Source organism: Melospiza melodia, chromosome 9 (assembly GCF_035770615.1).
Source record: "Melospiza melodia melodia isolate bMelMel2 chromosome 9, bMelMel2.pri, whole genome shotgun sequence".
In the NCBI taxonomy this organism is placed as follows: domain Eukaryota; kingdom Metazoa; phylum Chordata; class Aves; order Passeriformes; family Passerellidae; genus Melospiza; species Melospiza melodia.
Genome location: NC_086202.1, coordinates 20,579,617 through 20,600,484, shown reverse-complemented (window position 1 = coordinate 20,600,484; position 20,868 = coordinate 20,579,617). Strand labels below are relative to the sequence as shown.

General features: G+C 40.6%; 1 protein-coding gene across 6 annotated transcripts in view; it reads left to right on the top strand.

Moving 5' to 3' along the window:
• NDST2 (N-deacetylase and N-sulfotransferase 2) overlaps nucleotides 1-20,868 on the top strand; it is a 126,732-nt gene that overhangs the window by 49,427 nt on the left and 56,437 nt on the right. Inside the window, exon 3 of one of the 6 annotated variants that reach the window (XM_063163783.1) lies at nucleotides 14,514-14,585. The exons of the other annotated variants lie outside the window; for them this stretch is intronic. The gene's annotated coding sequence lies outside the window, so the exon portion shown is untranslated. The remainder of the gene's footprint in view (nucleotides 1-14,513; nucleotides 14,586-20,868) is intronic. 6 annotated transcript variants of the gene reach the window in all.

Sequence of the window (20,868 nt, the reverse complement as noted above, 5' to 3'; positions counted from 1 at the left end):
TATTCCTTCAATTATTTTGGATAAAATAGTAATGTCATATGCATTTACTGCTAATGGGATCTGTTTACAGAGAATTTGCTTCTAGCTTGTTCACACGAATAAATGAGCACAGATGCTTGGTAGTGTGAAAGCAGGAAATACTTACCCTTCATTTGCACTCTCCAAATGTTGTTGCCCTCAGGATTTTTCAGTGTAACTGTTTTGTTAAGATTGTGCAGAAATCACCCTTAGTTGACATACAATATCCTATGCTATATTCAGTTAGATACCACCAAAAGTGTGCTTCTGCTAGTTTAGCATGTTTTTTTCAGAGAACTGGTATTATCTGTTCTGTCAAAATAACTTTTTTGCCTGTGTAAACCACATCTTGACTAGGCAGATTTGCTAGTATAGCTATTTTAGCAAAGCCCTTCTACAGTAGGAAAGACCTTATTGATAATACTGTGAGGTTCCCACAGTAGATGAAAGGCATAATACAAAGGGCTTTACAAACATGAACTAAGCTTCACAACACCCTTGTGAAATAAATCATTACTCTAGCTTGCCAGTGGTCTAGTTTCTGTTAATATGAGATGTTTTCCAGGGATGAGAAGGGAAGGTAAAAGATGCAGTTGTGGGGATTAATGTCTGGTAGCATTGCAGTGTTTATAAACAAATTTATAACCTGTTCCAATTCCCTGTTCTCTTTGTCTGGTGTTTAAAATGTCCTCATAAAATCAGTGGTTTAGACTATCAAATTGCTTCTGATTGCTAGTTTCACTAATCTTCGGTAATACCAGGAGTTTGGATACTGACACCTGGCAATTTCTCACTTCTTGAAAACCGAGAGGGCTTTTGTGTCAGTGGTGTTCTCATTAACACTGTTTTTAACTACATTGCTCTCTCTGATTTGCATTAGACTCTTGCCATCTCACTGTTAATGTAGTAGTTCAGTTAAGGGACCTCAAAGGGAATGGAGAGAGGAATAAAACTACAGGTTTATACATGAGGGATTTTAAATTCCAGTCATTCAGATTAGAGTAGTCTGATATTGTGTTCACCCACATGGTCTTAGTTTAGACATTTTTGAGTGTTAATTATCATGTAATCTATAATGGCACGTTCACATTCTAGTTATTCTGTTTCATTTCTTAGGGAACAAGGAACAGAAGAATTCTGCTGGGGGTGTAGGTTTATTTTCTTCTCTACCATTCATCAGCATTGCTTTTGAATTCAGCCTGTAAACCTTTGGATTGGGCCCAGGCATTTCTGCAGTTCTCTGTTAAACACCATATCTTGTATTCTGTATTAATACATATCTCAGGAATTTAAGAAGGCTGTGCAACTTATCCACTTCTCAGTTTAGGGCCTTCAGACAGTGGTAGTTGTTTTCACCAAGAATAGCAAGGAACTCACATTTGAAAAGCTGTTAGAGATCTGAAATCTGGGCGGCGTTGGAGACATCCAGCCTGGCTGGGTTCCCTGTTCTGGCCCTTCAGGCACGCTGGGGGAAGTTGCAGTAACTGTACAGTGGTGTGCCTGGTCCTCCAAGAGGTATTTGATCTGATAGGATGTGTGCTCTCATGCTGTTTCCACAGCAACAGCACACTTTCCCTTTTTTTCTCCTCTCAAGGTGACTTGCCTTGAGAATTAGATACATGGAAAAGCTTGGCCCTCTTGTTCTCTACTGAGATTTTGGTTTGCACAGGTGAAGAGTGGAAGGAGTAGGATGGGGAGAGTGTGACTCTTGGCAGAGACAATGTAATTATGAAGTGACAGTGGAAGTAATGAGTCTTACTTAACTGTGGCTTTAGTGCTGATAATGTGATTGTTTTGAAAGTCACGGCTCTTTCTAAGCTCTGCAGATGAAAAGTCTGGGTCGTTAGTGACTGTCATCGTAGCCCTTTGCATGTGCTCTTGTAATCATTTAGAACCCACATCCACTTCGGGCACGTGTTCATGTGTTCTGTGAAACCACGTGTTCCTTCTCCTGTCCTCTGCCCGTGGATAGTTTGTGTGTGCGTGTCACATGAAAAATGCTGCTCTTTGTCACAGTTTGTCCTAGCACTCTGGGGAAGAGATTCACTTGTTCCGCTAAAGTAGGGTGTAGTTGTTCTGCCCTGTCTTTGGTATGGTACTTGCTGGGATATTGAGACATTTCCTTTCAGACAATACACATGCCCATCTCAACATCTGCTACAGTGTGGAGGACTAAGAAGCTTTCAATTTTTGAAAGAGTTCCACAGATCTACCCCTTTTCTTACCATTTAAAGGTGGGTGAGAACACAAGCATGTGGCTTGATACCAATCTCTTGCTGGGGTTGGCTTTTTTCACCAGTTCAGAAAGTTTCCTCTTATATGGGTGCCTAACACAACCCTAAAAACAGTTGTTTTATTTTTTTCAACCGCTTTATTTTGTCTCTTTGCCAATACCCTTGTCCTAAAAAATAAGCTGTCATCTTTTCCTGCAGAACATACAATTTGTAGTACTGAGCTGTTCCCTGTTATTTTTTCTCTTTTTTTCTTCCCTTTACTTCTCTTCCCTTTCTTAGAAACTGCATTTCTTGCTGTAAGTGCTGTTCTGCTTTTTAACATGCTAACTAACCCACTATATCGTGGAATAGTCTGAAATTCAGACAAGTCAATTATACTAATAATTTTAAATTTGGGAATCTCCACTCCTTTAAGAGTGAATATCTTAAGCAATATCTGTCACTATGTTATGGCTTTTGCTTGATGTGTGCTGTCATTCTTTACCATCAGTATTTTGGTGCCTAACAGTTTTGAGTCAGAATGCCAGAAGTTTTTGTTTTTTTTCTCTGACAAACAGTAATATATGAAACCACGTAACCCTGGTTATCTTGGAAAGGTCCATTGTTTATAGCTGTCTTTACAGTTCTGAGGCCAGAAATACACTTGTCCATATAATACTTATCCATATAAAATGTTAGAAGCTGTTCAGGATTAAGTGTCCAAATCAGAAATGTCATATACATATAAAAACCAGAAATTAATAAAAATACCTTTCATTACTTTTTCATTGTAAGCACATCTGGATGTACTTCTCCTGTTAAAAATCTTACATTTAGTTGAAAGACGAAGAGCATTCCAGTACTGAACCGTTTTAAAATTGAAAATAAGTTTATGATTGCAGGGCTTGCATTGCTTCACTTCAATTCTTTTTGGTTGTATCTAGCTCTTTTTGACTGCACACTGAAGAAACTGTACATTTTTGTTTACTCAAGAATTTGCTTATTAAAAGACCAGGGTAAAAAATTCCATGTCTGTTTAACATTCAGTAATTTGCTATTAAGCTACTTGACACAAGTTAAAATTTATGTTAATACTGTCTTGATTAAACAGCACTCATTATCACACACTCTGATTTGGCTAAATTGGTTTCCTAGCAGATGTCTCAATAAAGGAACTCACTCTAACATGAGCTCACTCTTGACATGAGGTGCTGGAATATGTCCAAATTAAGTTAGTGTATTGCTGTAACGTTTGGCACTTGCGTAGCATCTTTCATTTCAAAGCATTTCACACAGTCATGGATGAATTGGAAAATGTGTAGATAATACAATGGCCAAAGCAAATTTATACATTTTAAAGAGCTAGAGGACATTTTACATTCCAGCAGATGTCTGGTATTACAACTTAAAGTGATGAGCACAGTGTAGTTGTGTAGTGGTTTCTAACACAAAACTCAGTTTCCATAGCTTGCAGAAGAAGGTTTGAGTTAACCCTCTGAAGGTCTCTCTGTATGAAAGGACTTCAAATCACAGCTTCAAACTACTTTTTAAGTAATGCTTTCATTCAGTCTTAGAATCATCAGTGCCCTTCGATCCTCTTTTCTTTCATTCTCTTTTAAAATTAGAACCACAGTCTTGTGATTTCTCATCTTTACCTTTAGTTATTCTTTGGTGACTACTTGCAGCATCACTTAAATCTCCTGTCATGTAGACTTAACCAAATACTGAGGTCCAGAGGACATTTTTTACCATGTGTGGTGTTACTCATCTTCATAGCTATGAGTTAAGACACTCCTCCTTTAGTCCTCACAATTTGTTTTTGTGTATTTTGTTACTTCAGTTTATGTGTGCAGGAGAAGCTAATACAAATCATAATTGTGCATATGCAAATCTAAGGATTTTTCTGTGTTCAAATTGTTTGCCTATAATGTGCTTTTCCAGCTCCCACTTTCCAACCTTTTCAGTATTTGGAAATTGGATTATAGTTGTAGTGTAGTGCAAAGCAGATATCTGACACATGAGATCTAACAAGTACCTGCCCAATTTTTTCTGCTTAAGAATTAGACCTACTATGTTTTGCATTTCCTTAATGGTTATGCTTATTGATTGTATTTTACAGATAGCATAACTGAGTGCAGACACTGAAAGCAATTTGCCTGAGATTCCCAGTATTTCCTGTAATTCTGGTTCTGTTTTCCTGATTTGATTTGGAATGATTCAATTATGAACTATATGTAATTTCATAGATGTGTGATGTATCAAGTTTGTGGCTCATCAGATAACTTTCAGACTCGCCTGCATGCACCTGTCTGGGTTTCCTTGTAACCAAAACTCGTTTTATTGTCAAATTTCCCAAGTTTAATGTTTCATGGGCCATCTTGTAAGGTTGATGTCCATGTTATATTACAAGGTGAACACTTCACTTGGATTTCAGCCATCCTGGAAAGCAAAGAGTACATTTTCCAAATATGAAAATGATTTCTTGAATTTGTTGGTTTCTCTATAACTCAAAGGTGGATGAAGGGGTTTTGCTTAAATGAAGGATTAATAGTGCAGTGCTGAAGGCAAAAGTTAAATCTGAGGAGCAATTAACAAGAGGCTGAGAAGGTGGAGGAGCTGGGTGGCACAGCCAGGAGGCTGCAGAGCCCAGCCCTGCTGCCCCTCTTTGATCCTGGAGCCTCTGTAAGCTGCTGGCTGCCTGCTGCTGGGAAGGTGCTAAATGTTGGAGCTCTGAGTTCCAGCTGGATTTAACACTGGGACTGTAGCATTTAAAGGAAATGAGGGATATGGCAAGTGAGAACTGAACTGTGAGATCTAGTGAAGCTTTCTGAGGCATTAGGGGTCCTCCCAGTGGAGTTCTCTTATATTATTCATGGCCTTTAAGCTTTTAGCCAAGCTCAGCACTCTGCACTCAAGTGTAGTAGTAGAAGGTAAAAGGAAGTTAACCCTATGGTGATGTATTGTAAGTTTCTTGCCAAGGCAGTAATTTTTACTGTGTGAGGGGATAGTATCATGTCTGAGAGAGGGAAAAACTGATTTCAGCTCTGAACTGATCTCAGAAAGTGCTCAAGCAGGATACTCTGCAATAAACCAGTGGAAAGACCACTTGAACCTGTATGCAAGGCCTGGGGTCCCTTCCTGCCTTAGCCTTCCTCATCAAAGTACCTCAGCAAAGTGTCAAAAGAAGGTATAACTTCAAGCTGCAAGATAAACTAGTACTCAAATATTTCCAGTGGATATTATGGAAAGATTTGCTGTAGCAGGCTTCTGTGTTTTAAAGCTTACAGAAGTAGCCAAGACTTCTCAATGATTCTGTGATCAGGTACCAGAAACCTGTATCTGAATTCCTGCTTCAGTCTAGATTTTACTGTGCTTATGATTGTCCATTTGAATACATTTATCTTTTCTTAGGTAACTTTCTTGTGTTTAGGATTTTTTTTCTTCTTCCTCTCCTTCCTACCATTTTTTATCCTATCATTATGTACATTAGGATTGCATGCTCAAGGGGGCTTTTAGAAAGGGTTCAGTAACAGGAGATTTTTAATGCAGTGGATTTATATTGGTAATTGATCTGGGGTATTAGTGCTGGAGTGGTCTCTCATATCCAGCTTTTACTCCCTGTCTATTCCCTAGCTCTTCTGAGGTTACACTACAAGCATCCAGAATGTAGAACAGATTGTTGCAGACAATTGGATAATGACCTCACTCAGAGACTGAGAGTTACACTGGGGGTAGAGTGGAGAAGGTGACAGTATATAGAAGTCCTTTGCTGATGTGTAAACTTCAAGGTATGTAATTTCAACCTGCTGTATGTACCTTTTGTAGGTAGGACTAAAATATATTCCTTTGGAGGCAAGGAAGATAACATATGGAAAAATGCAATACTTGTGCCAAGCACTGGTTAATTTATAAGCACAGAGTACCTATTTCCCCATGTGCTCACACAATCTTTAAATCTAGATTCCTCCTTTTTCTTTCATCCTTAAAGAAAACTGTGTTCAAAGGTAATATTTTTGAGAACAGGTTATTACTTAGAAGCACAAGGTCTAAGGCTTTTAGTTAAAAGTCAGTTGTGAAAATTTTACGTTGGAATGTATGTGTCTTCTAGGCTGGAGAGAGTGGTTCTGGTTTTGTTGAAGGCAGGAATTTAATACATTTTTGACTTGACATAAGTCTTAAAAATAATTTTATTAGAAGACTGTGTGTTGGAGTCCAGCAGTCTGGAATAAAAGGTCTCTGTGAACGGTGTATCTGTCTATGCTCTGGTTCTCAAGAGAAGCTAAAAATGTTTGAGCCACAGCAGTAAGGATCAAGGGGAAAATCTATGTGGTACATAGTGATTAGTCCTAGTTTGAGTATCATAACTGCACCCAGGACCCTTAAAAGACAGAAAGGAGAAGAGTCTAAAAAACAAAATAACATTCTTGTGAAGATTGCTGCTCTGGGATTGTGCTCTTGATTTTGCAGCCTCATAGCTGCATCTGAAATGAGCTGTTGCAATTTTACCCTTTGGACAATTTTCAGGTTACTAAACATTTCTTTTGCCAGCAGATATCAGCAAAATGTTCTGGAGATCAAAATGTTAATAATGGCTGCCTTAAGTGATGATTGAGAAGTTGGATTGGAAGTATTCTGCTCAAAGTATGTTAAACATTACGTAGTTAGGCAGTTAAACTCTTTTTGACATTGGTTCAACTATGGCATTTCCTTATAATCACTGCTGATGGCAGATAATTTTCTTGATGTGGTGTTTTTGCTCCAGTGTCCTTCAAGACACAGAATCAGTAACAAATGCAGTGGAAAAGATGCTGGAAGTTCCAGAAAGTCTGTGTTGAAGACCTTTAGCAGAACAGGCTTTCCTACTGCCTGGCTGTCATCTTGAGAGACACAAGCTTTTACAAGAGCTCTGTTCTTGGTTAATTTTATGGATAATTGCAAAAATTCCAGTGCTGTTTTGTCCTTCTGTAAGTAATACTTTCAGATTCCTTTTATGTTTCTTATTTAAAGGAATCTCTGTAGTGTTACAGCCTCTATAATGGCACAAGCAGGTGGACTCCCCAGTGCCCTTCCTGCTCAGTCAGTCGTGGCAGGGAGTCTCTGTACACCTGCCACGTGTACAGCAGGAGAGCCACGCTGGAATTTCAGTGCAGCCTTTGGTTCCTCCCCGTCCACAATTGAAAGGGCACCTGCAGAGCCACTGGGGAAATGGTGCTAACTTTTCACTAGAAACAAAGCAGCTCTGTGCTAGCCTCCACTGCAGATGGCAAAAAGGGAATCTATTGGGTTTTCATGGCATGGTTCTGCTAGAGGGAGGGCTACAGGGCTGGCTTCTGTGAGAAGGTATTATCAGCTTTCCCTGTGTCTGATGGATCCAATACCAGCTGGTACTAAGATGGACCTGCTCCTGGCCAAGGCTGAGCCCATCTAAGATGGTGGTAACACCTCTGGGATAAAGGAATTAGGAGAGGGACAAGTTGTGCAGCAGCATTTGCAGCCTGTGAGAGGAATGAGATGTGAGAGGAACAGCTCTGTAGACATCAGTGTCCTTGCACAAGGGGGGACAGGAGGTGCTCCAGCTGCTGGGCTGGAGATTTCATGGCAGCCCCAGGTGAAGACCATGGTGAGGCAGCCGTGCCCTCACAGCCATGGAGGGCCATGGTGGAGCAGACAATCCACCTGGAGCCCATGGAGAGCCCCACAGTGGGGCAGGTGGAAGTGTCCAAAGGAGGCTGTGGCCCCGAGGGAAGCCTGTGCTGGGGCAGGCTCCTGGCAGGGCCTGTGGACCCATGGGGAGGAGGCCATGCTGGGGCAGCTTTGCTGGCAGGACTTGGGACCCCACAGGGAACCCCTCTGTTCCTGAAGGACTGCGCCCTCTGGAAGGGCCCCATGCTGGAGCAGTCCTTGACCTGCAGCCTCTGGGAAGGATTCACCTTGGAGAAGTTTGTAGAGGACATTCTCAAGTGAGGAAACCCTGTACTGGAGCAGGGGAAGAGCGTGAGGAGTCCTGTCTGTGAGGAGGAAGGAGCAGCAGAGGTGATGTGTGATGCACTGCTTGCAACCCCCATTCCCGTTCACTGTGCACTGCTGGGGGGATGTAGGGAAAATCAGGAATAAAGTGAAACCTGGAAAGAAGGAAGGTGTTTTTAAGATAAGGTTTTATTTCTCATTATCCAACTCTGATTTGATTGGTAATAAATGAAACTAATTTTTTCCCCAAGTCGAGTCTGTTTTGCCTATGACAGTAGTTGGTGAGTGATTTCCCTGTCCTTATCTTGACCCATGGGCCTTTCACTATATTTGCTCTCCCAGTTCAGCTGAGGAGGGGAGTGATAGAGCAGTTTGGGTGAGCACCTGGCATCCAGCCAGGGTCATCCCATGGAAGGGAAATAAAAAGTAGTAGTCCACCGGTGATAGAGCAGGGAAACACCACTGTTCTCAGTCAGAAATGTAACAGGAAACTCTTGCTCTGGAGAACAGGTAAGCTTAGCCTGGGAAATAAGGGGGAGTAACTACAGAAACTGGCTTTCACATGCAGCAGGCTGGCTCCATTTGAGTGTGCAGCATGTCTGCTATGCTTAAGAATGTTGGTATTTAAATAGTTTTAAGCAGGCTTTGAAGTTAGAGCCATGTGAGTTAAGGTAGAGGTCAGTGTGTTGTAACAGTTAGCTGAACATTGCTAACAACTTTGTGTACTTTTACATTTTTAAGCTACTTGACCAAAAAAACCCTAGGTGTATGATTTTTAATTGTAAGTTCAGTGTTTGCAGTTTTATGTGTCAAACCCCAGCAAATCACAGAAGGCTGGTTTTTTTCTGCATCCACAGTACCTTTCTTCATGGCTTAACCGAATGTATGAAATTATACCCTTGGGCCTGGATTTTTCCTCCAACATGCAGAGAAGCGTGTTGTTATGGTTTTAAATTTAAAACCATGCTTGTCAAGTGTTTTAAAGCAGGGAAGTCCCGGGAAGGCGAGGAGCGGATGTGTCCCATTCGAGCGGCAGCGAGGCTGTGGAATAATGGCAGTGCTGGGAAACTGGTGCAGAGCGGCGCTTCGCGCGTCAGCCCCGCGGGCACTGGCAGCACTGCAACACAGGAAATTTTAAACAACAGTATCGATGTAGACAAGCCCAGCACTGCTCATGTGGAAGGAATTAGTCCACAAGATTTTATCTTCTCTTTAGGTTTGCTGTTTTCTGTTCATATCACACCTCCTCACTCTTCCCTAACTTGCAGGAGTGCCTTCTCTTGCAGGTGAGGCTCCCTTTCCCAGAGCTGTGTTTGAGGAGGGTGTGAGAGACACCAGCAGAGCCTTGAAGAAGGGTGTGCAGCTGCATTGCCTGTATTGTCAAGAGCATTTAGAACACTTGGGATGGTGATTGCTGGAGGCAAAATGCTGCTTCAGACCTTTTAAGATATAGTTGAGTGGAGACTGCACTGGTATAAAGAGGCCAGTATGGGTTGAACGAGCAATTACAGAAGAGCACTCCAGTGCAGGTGAAGTGGGAAAGAAGTATTTCCCAATTCCCTACACCTCCCATCCTCCCCCACCCTCTCTGGCAGGAATATGTTTACATAATTTGTAAGAAAACTGCTCTCAAATATCTGTAATTTTATATATATATTCCCAGGAGTCAAAAAACCCTCAGAGATCTGTAATTTTCTGAATATTCCCATGGGGACAGTAGAATGTATGATATAAACCACCCTTGATCTTTGGCACATCATCTGTCTGTTCTTTCAGATGTTCTCAGTCCTTTCTGCAACTCAGAGGTTGCAGAAAGCGACTAAGCACCAGCCCTGAAGGCACCAATGTCCTGAAAACCTTCATTCTGGGCCTCTACCTGTGCCCTTGTTTTCCCAGGAGTCCAGGGAGTTCCTCCAACTCAGGCCTCAGCCTTCAGTCCCAGTCTGAGTGGCACGATAGGTGTGCCTGTCTCCTCTTCTGTCTCCAGCCTTGTTTCCTGGATGGACCCCACGATCTTGTTCAGTCCTTTTGCTATGAACTGAATGTTTGGGTGACCCTTAGACCTGTTCTGTCACTCTCCTTGCTTGGGATTGTCACCAACACACAGCTCTGCCCACCATGTTCAGACATGTGTGTGGCCCTTAAGTGCCCTGGGCTTTCCACTCTTTCTGTTGGGGCAGCCAGCCCTTGAGGTACCCTAAGACATGGTGCCAGCTCAGTCATTTTAGGTGAGAAAAGTTACCACAAGTGATGGTGATGGAACAAACTACCTGCAAGATCACTTTGTCTTTATGTAGCTGAAATAGTTGCAAAGATGAAAACATGAGAGCAGAGGGTTAGAATGCTTCTTTTCTTGCTGGGGTACTTCAGTGGTTTGTTTTTTGTTTTTTTTTTTTTCTTTTTTTTTTCTTCTTTTTTTTTTTCTTCTTTTTTTTTCTTTTTTTCTTTTTTTCTTTTTTTTTTTCTTTTTTTTTTCTTTTTTTTTTTTTTAAGCCGTTCCTGCCTAACACCAACCACCCACACTACTGGTAAACAGCATGTGGCATGCAACAAAAATTCTGTTTTCTCTCTCCTCATTCTCCTCATATTTGCTGCAGGACCAACATGGTCTGTCCTTCATATTTAAGTGTCTCGGTCCTCAAATCATATATAAAAAATCTCCAGAAATGCTCAAAATGTGTACAAAACCTCCTGGATTTTAAAAAGATTGGCCCAGTGTTGTTTATTACTGTTATCTTACCTTCTGTTACAGCTTTGACTGTATGTCGTCCCATTGTCTCTTTCCTTAAGCTTAAACCAGAAGATCTTTGTTCTGTCTTTCTGTGGCACATTTCATAAGACTTTTTATCACTCCATAGTGATATTATTTATGTGGCTTTTTCTGCAGATGAAACTGCTGCTGGTATGTATTTTCCATTTTCCTTAGTGGATCAGAGCATCTGTCCATCAACATTCCAAGTCTTTCCTTTGTCAGCAATAGCTCTGTTTAAGAAAAAACTTCTGTAGAAAATTATTATATTACATTTATCCTAGGTGTTTACTCTTATGTTTTTCTTTGAAATGAACGTGTTTCTTTTTTTTCTGATTGCTGTTTATTGTTCTAATTCAAATATTCTACTTACAAATATCAATATTTTATAATTTTCTTAACATCAGTGTAATGCTACAGGAAGCACTACAGGATAAATTGTGTATGATGTGTAACTATATAATCTCAAATTACCCACATTTTTTGCCCTGAGTAGCATTATGTATTCCCTTGCTCTTTTATTAGGAAACTAAATTAATACTTCTTAATCTGACCAGCCTCTCCTCTTGACTGCTGAGGATTTTTTCATGTGCTTCTTAAATGCATGTTAGAGTTTATAAAACAAAAAAAACCAAAACCCCAACAACAGCAAAAAAAACCCAAACCAAACAGACTTCAGGTGGTTGTCTTTGTTTTTGTCAATTAGTAATTTCAATCCATTACTTCAATGTTCTTCTGTTGTTGTAGGATCAACTAGTGAGAACTGAACAGTGTTTCACAGTGGAATGCACATGTTAGTTCTTGTACTACTCATCTCTTAGTTTCTTATGCATCTTAATATAACTTAATGTGTATTTTTATTGTCATTTTTTATCGAGCACACAGTGGACCTTCATTAAGGTGTCTGGTTTTTCCTCTTTTTTTGAGCTAGTAATTTATTTATGACCCTGTTCAACAAGAAGTATGGGTGGTTATAATTTTCACTGTTTAGTACTTTGCTTAAATATAATGTGTCCTCATGTTTCTTCTACATAATTAAATTCTTCTGAGAGAAATACATGTACATGTGAAGTTACTGTTTGGATTACAGTCTGTTTGTTTGTATTGCCAAAGTGCATAGAGTCCTCCACAGGTCAGTGCTAGCTGTTTTGGATGCTGCATGAATACAGCACAAAAGCCTAAATCCTTCATTTGAACTCATTTGTAAGCTGCAGAAGTCAGATTTATTAATCAAAAACTCATTGCACTACCATTTCTGTATGTTTAGAATACAGCATTTGTGACTTCAAATCTTTGAAATCGTGTTCTACTGTTCTGTTTGATTAGTTCAAATAGTTGTATTTTCTGTCATCAGTATTATGATTTTATCAAACAGCTTGTTTTACATCAGTTACCTGCCATTCTTTCTGAATTTCTGTTCTGTATTTTGTACCATGATTTGTATGATAGGAAAGTTGTTTCTGTATGAATTAGATTCTGTTTTTCTCCTAATAGAAAATGTTTTTATTATACCCTCTGTAATCCTCTGCATATGACAAATCTTTTCCTACCTCATTAGTGTGATGTATTCTGGTTTGTAGCCCACTGTGATTGCAGCCTGTTGACTTCTGTCATTCTATTGCATTTCAGTTCTGCTTGTTAGATCGTTCTCTTCTTGCATGGCAGAGTAATTTTCTCTCTCTTTTATATCATTCTTCATCCTACATCAGCCTCTTGAGCCCCAGATGTTACTGGTCTAAAAATGGGATAGAAATTAACCCTGAACTCAGAAGACCCCAAACACTCACTTTTACCATTTTTGCAGTCTACCGTGTATGAATGCATCTTCTGTCTCTCACAGGGAGAACATTTTTAAAGGGGCAGGGCTGATTTCCATGTCCCTCAGCTGTGAGAGATACCTGGAGTAACGATGGGCTGCACAGATAAACCAGTTATCAGGATTCTTCAGCTGTGTTTCCCTCACCTTTTCCTTTGCCCCCTGCCTTGTGGGCACTATTCAGTGCTGTTGTGTCCATAGGCAGCCTGTACTAGTAGCTGTCTGCTACATACTCAGGGCTTATCATCCACTTGCTAGCAATTGCATGTTATTTCATCCCACAGCTGCAAAATCTGTCCTCATGGTCAGAGCCCCAGACAGACCTTGCTTTCTCACATTGCCTTGGTTGTAGAGCTGCCCTGTGTCACAGAGGGCACTGCTCAGTGGGGGAAAGGAGGATCTGCTGGCAGAAGATGCTTGGAAGCAAAATACTGGTCAGGGTCCTTCCCTAGAGAGTGTGGTCTGCATTTTCTCTTTCTACCAGCATTATAAGTCAGAATTAATGTGCCGTGTGCTGGGGCATTTTCTGATGTTCCCTGTAGCAGGAAGGTTTGGGATGGCTCCAGTGCTTGCAGCAGCAAGGTGAGAGATGGTGTATGTGGGGACCTGACTCTGCAGGCATTGGTGCCATAGGCCTCGTTTGTCAGCGCAGCAGTGAGTGCAGGGTCTGCCCTGGCCTCTTTGGTTTGTCTGCCTCGGAGAGCATCCCTAAGCTTTGCTGGGCTCAGGGGAAGTGTAGGTGATGAGACTTCTATTTTTTTATTTGTGCGGGGGATGGGGAAAGGGCTGGCTGTTTTGTAAGAACTTCACTGTGATGGATTAACTTTCCTCGTGAAGGATTGCACTTGGCACATCCAAAGGCGATTGCGGAGGGCCCAGCCCGAGCCGAGCCATGGAAGGCTCTGTGGGCCCGGAGCGGCGGGGGCTGCGCTCTCCTGGCTCGGCCTCCTCCGAGGCGGGCGGGGTCAGGCTCCGTGTGCCCTCACTTCCTGAGGGAAACAACCCTTTCCCTCCCTCCTCCCGACAGCTCCGCTAGGTCCCTAGTGAACCTCAGCGGGTAAAGACGACATTCTGTTCATGAATAGTTTTACAGTCCCCTTTCTCCCGCCTACCCCGCTCTCTGTCCTGGGAATGTGCTGCCCACACAGTGACCAGAGAAGAATCTGGAGACATTTGCAAGATAATGCCATCTCAAATGTTCCATTCTCACACTTTGTTCTAGAATTTTTCAAAACTGTTTAGTACACGTTCCCTTTCAGCTTTCATGAATAAGCACACTTCTCCCAGACTTAAGAATGGGAAAATGCATTTCCAAATGTGTGAAGCCATGTAACTGTAATGAATTGCTTTAATTATGTATGGTGTGGTTAGTTTCGGTTAGTTTCTGGAAGCCTGTTGTGCATTTCTGCCTGCAACAAGTAGCTTTTCCTGTTTGCTTGCTGCTGTTTATCAGGCTGGCTATCCTCCCAAAGTAATCCTCATCCAAATTCTTCATTTAAGAAATGCTCACCCGAGAGCCTGTTTGATCTTCAAATGCTCAGTGTCACCTTGGTTGTTGCTCTGACAGCAGAAGGTAGAGTCTAGATTTCTTCATTAGAAATTTTGTGTCTTACGATGTTTTTAAGAAACATGTTTTTCATCTGATTTATGAAGTTTTTGAAAGATATAAAGTTACAGCTCAAGGGAGAGTGAATACAGTTTCAGACATCTAGTAAGCACAAGTAGAGGTCATTTATATCTTCTTCCTCAGCTCCTGAGATGATGGCTCCTGGGAACTTGAGCAGTGCTCTGGCATGCTTTTCTGTAGTTACTGATTTTCATGGTAAGTGCCAAATTCTTGACTTTTTTTCCTTTCCTGTAGTGTTTGGGAAGATTGGGGAAATGTGCTATCATAGCGTTTTTGCTTCCTTATTTTTTGAATGACAATAGATACAGAAACATAATTATCTTATTTTTACTCCTGGCTAATGAATGTTTCTTACTGTTTTTCTCTTCTCCACTGTTGCCTGCATTAGACCTATTTGTTTTTGTTTCACTTGAAAATGAACAAGCTTTTTAACTCTTTCACCTTTTGTAAAGTAGATAGTTTTGGAGTTACTAAGCTGAAGTTATTCCCTATGACAGTCAGTGACTTGAGGTGTTAGGAGGTATGAGAAAAGGTCTTACTTTGAAGATTTTCAACTTGAAGTTGAAAAGGAGGCAGCAAAGATTAAAAGGAAGCTTTTCTACTTTCAATTAGGGGTTTTTCCCTATCTGGAGTGTGGAAAAGTTATTCAGTACTGTTGGAATTAAATGCAGAGAAGAAGTGACAATAAAAATTTTCTCTTCCTCTGTGAAGAAATGATGTTTCAGAAGGTTTGGAGTCAATTTTGAGAGCTAAAACAACCCTTCATATTATGCTGACCTGCCTGTTCCCATCATACCCCTCATCTTCTCTGAAGGACTCCTGCAGAGCAGCCACAGTGATCTGAAGTGTCTAGAAATATCCTTTGTGCAGCCCTGCCCACAGCTGGGAAACTGATAGCATTCTTTTGTTCCTCTGCATGAAGCTATCTGTGTGTGTGCAAAAGGGAGATATTTGCTCTTCCTTCCTAAAGCTTTCTCTCTAGAAGTTGCTCTGCTCTCAGGATACAATGACCATATTAATGAATTCATCAATCACAATAATCTGATTAAATTGATGGGGGAGAGGGAGCCAGCAGATGAAACAAACAGATTATTTTAAGATATATGAGATACTCAATTAGTAACTGACTCAGCATTTAAGTGAAAGTGTTGCTCAAGAGATTTCCTGGTAACCAATGTAATAAATTACCCTTTATGGCTTTTGTCTTTGAGAAAGCCTCTTGCACTGTTATTAGGTACCTGTAAGTAAAGCAGTAACAAAGTGTTGCACATCAGAAATATCAGCTATATATTTCTTTTTTAAAAAAAAGTAGGGATTTGTGTCTGTGCATTTTACTTAGAAATAGCCTAGGCTGTGGGCAGTATCACAGACAGATTAATATGGATTTTAAGCCTTGTACAGGTACTTCAGCCATGACCTGCTGAATGTGTGTTCAGGCATACAGGAAGCTGAGACTTGAGTAGGAAGGGAGTTGCTTTGTGTCACTGAGGTTTCAGGGACAATCCCCTGGAGTACAGAGATAATGGGAGGGAAGCTCTCTGTCAGGGAGCATATGTTTTTGTGGCGATTACACTGTGTATAGATTAGGACTTCTGGGAGGGAGGGAATGGGAAGATGTGCTTGGAACACAGGACCATCTGCCAGTACCTTGGCATAGTCATTTCATTAATGGGAGGCTTTATTAGCTTGAGTCCTGCAGAGATAGACAAGAAAGGCAGTGAAAGAGACTGAAAACTGTCATCTAGCTGCCATTGAAAACGGGAAAAGATGGCTCAGATAAAATGGCTCAGATAAACTCTAAAATCTGATTTTGTTAGAACTACTTGTGCTCTTCTAGGTAAGAAGGTATTAATCTTCTTGCAGAAATTTTTTTTCTAAATGTTGTGATGCAGTGTGGGATGTTCTTTGGTAGGGAAACTATTAAATCTCAGGATGAGCTGGAATAGGAGAGAAGGTGCTAGGAAGAAAAAGGAAGGAACTGTGATTTTTAGTGGGAAGTTATTTTTTTCATTAAAATCTGCCTTTTCCCTTTAGTAAACACTTGAGGTGACCTATATTGAATGTTGGATATTTAATGTTTGTGGTGATATAGGATGGCACCTGGAAGATAAAACCCTGAGAGCATCACAGTCTCAGCCCTGGCCTATGCCAGGAACCTCAGAGAACATGGCCTGTGTTCCATGGGAGGAGAAAATTAGGGGAATGCTCTGATTGGACACAAAATAGTGCTCCAGAGGCAAAAAGGCAATGGTTAGAGCCTGTGAACTCTGTTCCTGTGTCCTCACATGCCCAGTTCTGCTGCTGACATGGTAAGTGTCCAAGCTTGTGTTCTCTTCCTCAGTTTTGCTGTGCTGTAGATCAGAAGAACTACACTTAGCCTGTTTTAGGGAGAGCTCTGCTATTCCTTTGACAGAAGGCCTAAATGCTGTTGTATTTGAGCAGTTCTGTTCTTCTTTTGGCAGTTGAGTCAGACTTGAGTCTGGGTGAGGGTGAAATGGCAGAGCCTTTTTCTGGTGAAAATGGTGGTTGGAAGTACAAAGTGGTTTAAGTGTTGGCAATTGGGAAGTTATTTTCCTTTGGTTTATACAATTCAGGTTAGACTGGTAGTTAAGATGAAGAGAAGGAATGAGAAAAGAACTGTTTCCCATGAAAAGCCTTATAATCTGCAGGTGCCTTAGTTCATGGGAGCGTGGGTGTGTTCAGGACAGTGTGAGGGTTATGCAGTTCACCAGCAAGATGGTTTGTTATCTAAGGCTGGACAAGTTTCTGTTTGCACTGCTAAGATAGTAAAGGCAGTTTCCCCTTAAGTTTTTGCTGATTTATGAGGTAACTCAGATGGAGCATTGTCTCTGATTTTGTCTGTTGTAAATCTAGGGAAACAAAAGGAACATGTATTTTCAAAAAAAAAAATGAGTAGAAAAATATAGCTTAGGAGTGTCAAAACACCTAAGCAGAGTGATGCTTTACTGAAAAGGGGTTGGTTAGTCATCCACTTTGCAAATTCTCTTTTTGTATTGAGGATGGAAGAAGATTAGTGAGATGAAAATCTATGTTATTACAAAGATAAGAATGGGTTATGACTGGGTCCCAAAGGAGAAAGAATTTTTAAATATTGTTAAAAAAACCCAACCCTTTGCTGTGATTCATGTGTAATGCTTAGACAATTACATGCAAAAAAATTACAACAGCAGTGTACAGCATGGTGTTTATATCTGTAAATGTATGTACAAATACTGGCATAACACAGATTTAGATCCTGACCCAGTGCTTGTTCAATTCAGTGAAAATGCTTCTGATGGTTCTGACAAGCATTTGATCAGATTCTCACACTGGAATGTGTTCTGAAACTCAAACCAAATCTTCTGCTTTAGAATATTTCTTTCTAACTGTCTTAAAATGGAGCAGAGTTGATTCAGTCTTTAAAAAATATTTGCCCTGCACATGGGACCTTTCTGTGTTTTTTTCTACTGAAACACTGATAGCATACAGTGATAATACTCACTTGCATGATTTTTGCATAGAGTCAGAACCATAAAACAGCAGAATATGCTGACTTAGAGGGGACCCATCAGGATCAACAAGTCCAACTCCTGTCTCTGTGCAGGACACCCCAAGAGTGCCACCATGTGCCTGAGTGCATTGTCCAAACTGACAGTTCATGTACTTTCTCTCTCAAGTAGTGGGAGAATGTTGTTGGCCCCACAAGGGCATGGTAGGTCAAGGTTTTGGCTCAGTCTACAAGTCTAAAAGGCTTTTCACTTAGTGAAGCCATAAAGAAACCTCCAGCTGGCTGGATGCCCCTCTTAAAAACACAAGTGTGGCCTTATTCTGAAATGATGCTCAGGGACAGTTGTGCATGCCTCAATGTCTTGGGATGAGAGGAGTGGGAGGGGGGCCTTTGCTGAGATTCCAGTGAAGCCAGGAAAGTCAGATGTTTGCATGGAAACACAGGGAATCTAATCTGATTGACTCAGAATTACTGTGAAAGGATTGAATAAGAGAGGGGAAGAGAAAGAAGGATGGCAGCAGAGAGCTTTTAACTTGAGATATGAAAGGAAATTAAGAAGGTGAGCAGGAATTTTTATTTCACTGCAAGCACAAAGCTCCTTTAGCTGTTAATGTGAGCTGTAAAATTGTGGAGCTTCATGCAGTGTTTCCCTTCCAGCAGAAGAGCACAGAGCTGGGTGCTGCCTGCACTGGGAGTGTTATGCACAGCTTTACTTTAGTGCCTTTCTGGGTCAGTGGCTCTCAGACAATGCCACACAGAGCTGCTTTAGTTGTGTTTCTATGAGTCAGTCTGTCACTTCTCCCTGATCATAACCCAGTGTCCTAGAGAATCTGCAGACTTTTCTGACTGCTAATCTCAAAGCATTTGTGATGTTCCTTGAACTCAGGTTGGTTGATCATATGTACCTTTTTTCAGATGCCATTCTTCCTTACAATTCAACTACAGTCAGATTGTTGACTTCATAAAATCAAGTAAAATTAGGCAGCCAATTCCTTGTACCTTTAGCATTGGAAGAATTGATAATGCTGTCCTCAGATTGTTCTGGCACTGCTCTCTCAGTATCCATAATCTGTATTATTGTCTCATGATTACTGATTTATGCAAAGATTTTTTTTCCCAGGCATAATGTACAAGGATCAAGCAACTGCATCATTTGTAGTCTTTCAAAATAGGTTTGTGCCACAGATTGTTTTACCTCTGTATGCCAGAAAACATAAAGGAAGCAGAATGATAGAGTAAAATAGTGTATTTAAATATACTTCACAAACAAGCATATATGGTAGTGGAGACTTGTCTGGGTGTATCAGGTATCTGTTTCCATATGTGGCAAGGTTTGGTGACAGTTTGAGCACTTATACAGTCAACCTCAGTGACAATGGGGAGCCCCAAGGGAGGAGGGAACAGTCTGTTCAACATTTGTGTATTCCTCATCAACTGACTGCACCTGCAATCTTAATCATCAGCAATCAAGTATTTGGGCATTTTGGAAAGTAGCAGCAGTAAGGAGCAGAGCTTGAGAAGCCTCTGTGGAAAGAGAAAGAAGGCTATCATTCCTGAAGTGTGAGGAAAATCCTGAAGATATGTCTGTTTCTGAGCATTGGCTAAGCTGAATTTGGGGCTGAACACTAAGCAAGCATGTAATAAGTAATTGGGTAGGAAGTTTTAATTTCTCCTTTCCCTTCACTCCCCTAAAAGCATGATTTTTTTTTAACCTGTTTTCTCTCATGTATGGAAATAAAACAGGTGTGGATACAGGCAATCTGCAACAAGTCTTGCCCAATTTGGCTTCAAGATGTTATATTTATTCTTCCAGATTTGGATTTCATTCAGTTCTCTGTGTGTGTATCCAGGAAAACTATCTGTAATTTTTTACTTGGTTTATTGGATTGAGTATTTATTTTTATTGTACATCCTTTTCTGTACAGCCAGCTGTGGTATTGCCACCTTTTGGGCATCTTGGAGGTTACTATGAACTTCAAAGTGCATATGAAGAAAGTTGCTTAAACAGCAGATTTACATTGAATTATGGGCAAAACTCCATTTTCTTTATTGCAGCATGTCTTTACCATCATATAAAATGTGTTTTCTATGTTATATTTATGTATAGATTTTTGGCTTAATTGGTTTCCTCCTTTATAAAAATGAACAATGTTAATTCTAGTTTGAGTTCATTCCTTAGTGGGGGTGAGTTGTAATTTAGAATTGCAGAATTCATATCATTATAGGCTCATGGGTGAGGTGAAGCAAGGAGCTGTTTATACTTCTTTTCCCAACAGCATCTGAGATATTGGAGGAATGTGCTCAGCAATGTAGAGTGCATGTCATTTATGTTAAAAGACAGAGATAAAAGTAGGCATAAGGAACCTGAAGAGGCAACACTGTCCGGATCAAATACTGACAGTGATAAAGGAAAAACATAAAGTTGACAGACTTCTGGCTTATTTTCTTTATTTAATAGAAGAATAAAATGTGAGAAGCAAATTCTCCATGGTAGCTGTCAGCTGATTCGCTGGGGGTAACCATTTAGGTACAAAACCTTTATGTAGCTTTTGGTTGACATTAAGTTCATTCCTGTGGGATTTGGGCACCTAGGTGTTTTCAGGCTATCTGGAAACATGACACATGATTGTCTTTCATGAATCTGGTTATTTGTTTGCTGCTTTTTTTAATGCTGTTTTTCTTAAGATAGCAATGGCTTTGCGACAGGTACAGAGGGATAAGGCATTGATTTGACTGTGTGAGCCATGGTTTACTAGGACCAGGAAAAGACAAGTACAAAACTAGGTGTCTCGTCCTTTTGGGTGCTCTTAATTTAGAATGCTTTGAGGAGGATTAGTTTAAACAAGCCATTAGCAGAATTGTTTAAATTATCTGAATGGGGTGAAAGGTTTAAATACAGTGCTGTATTACTTTAACCCAGTAATTCAGAGAATACTCAATGCTATCAACTTAATTACAATATTGCTGCCA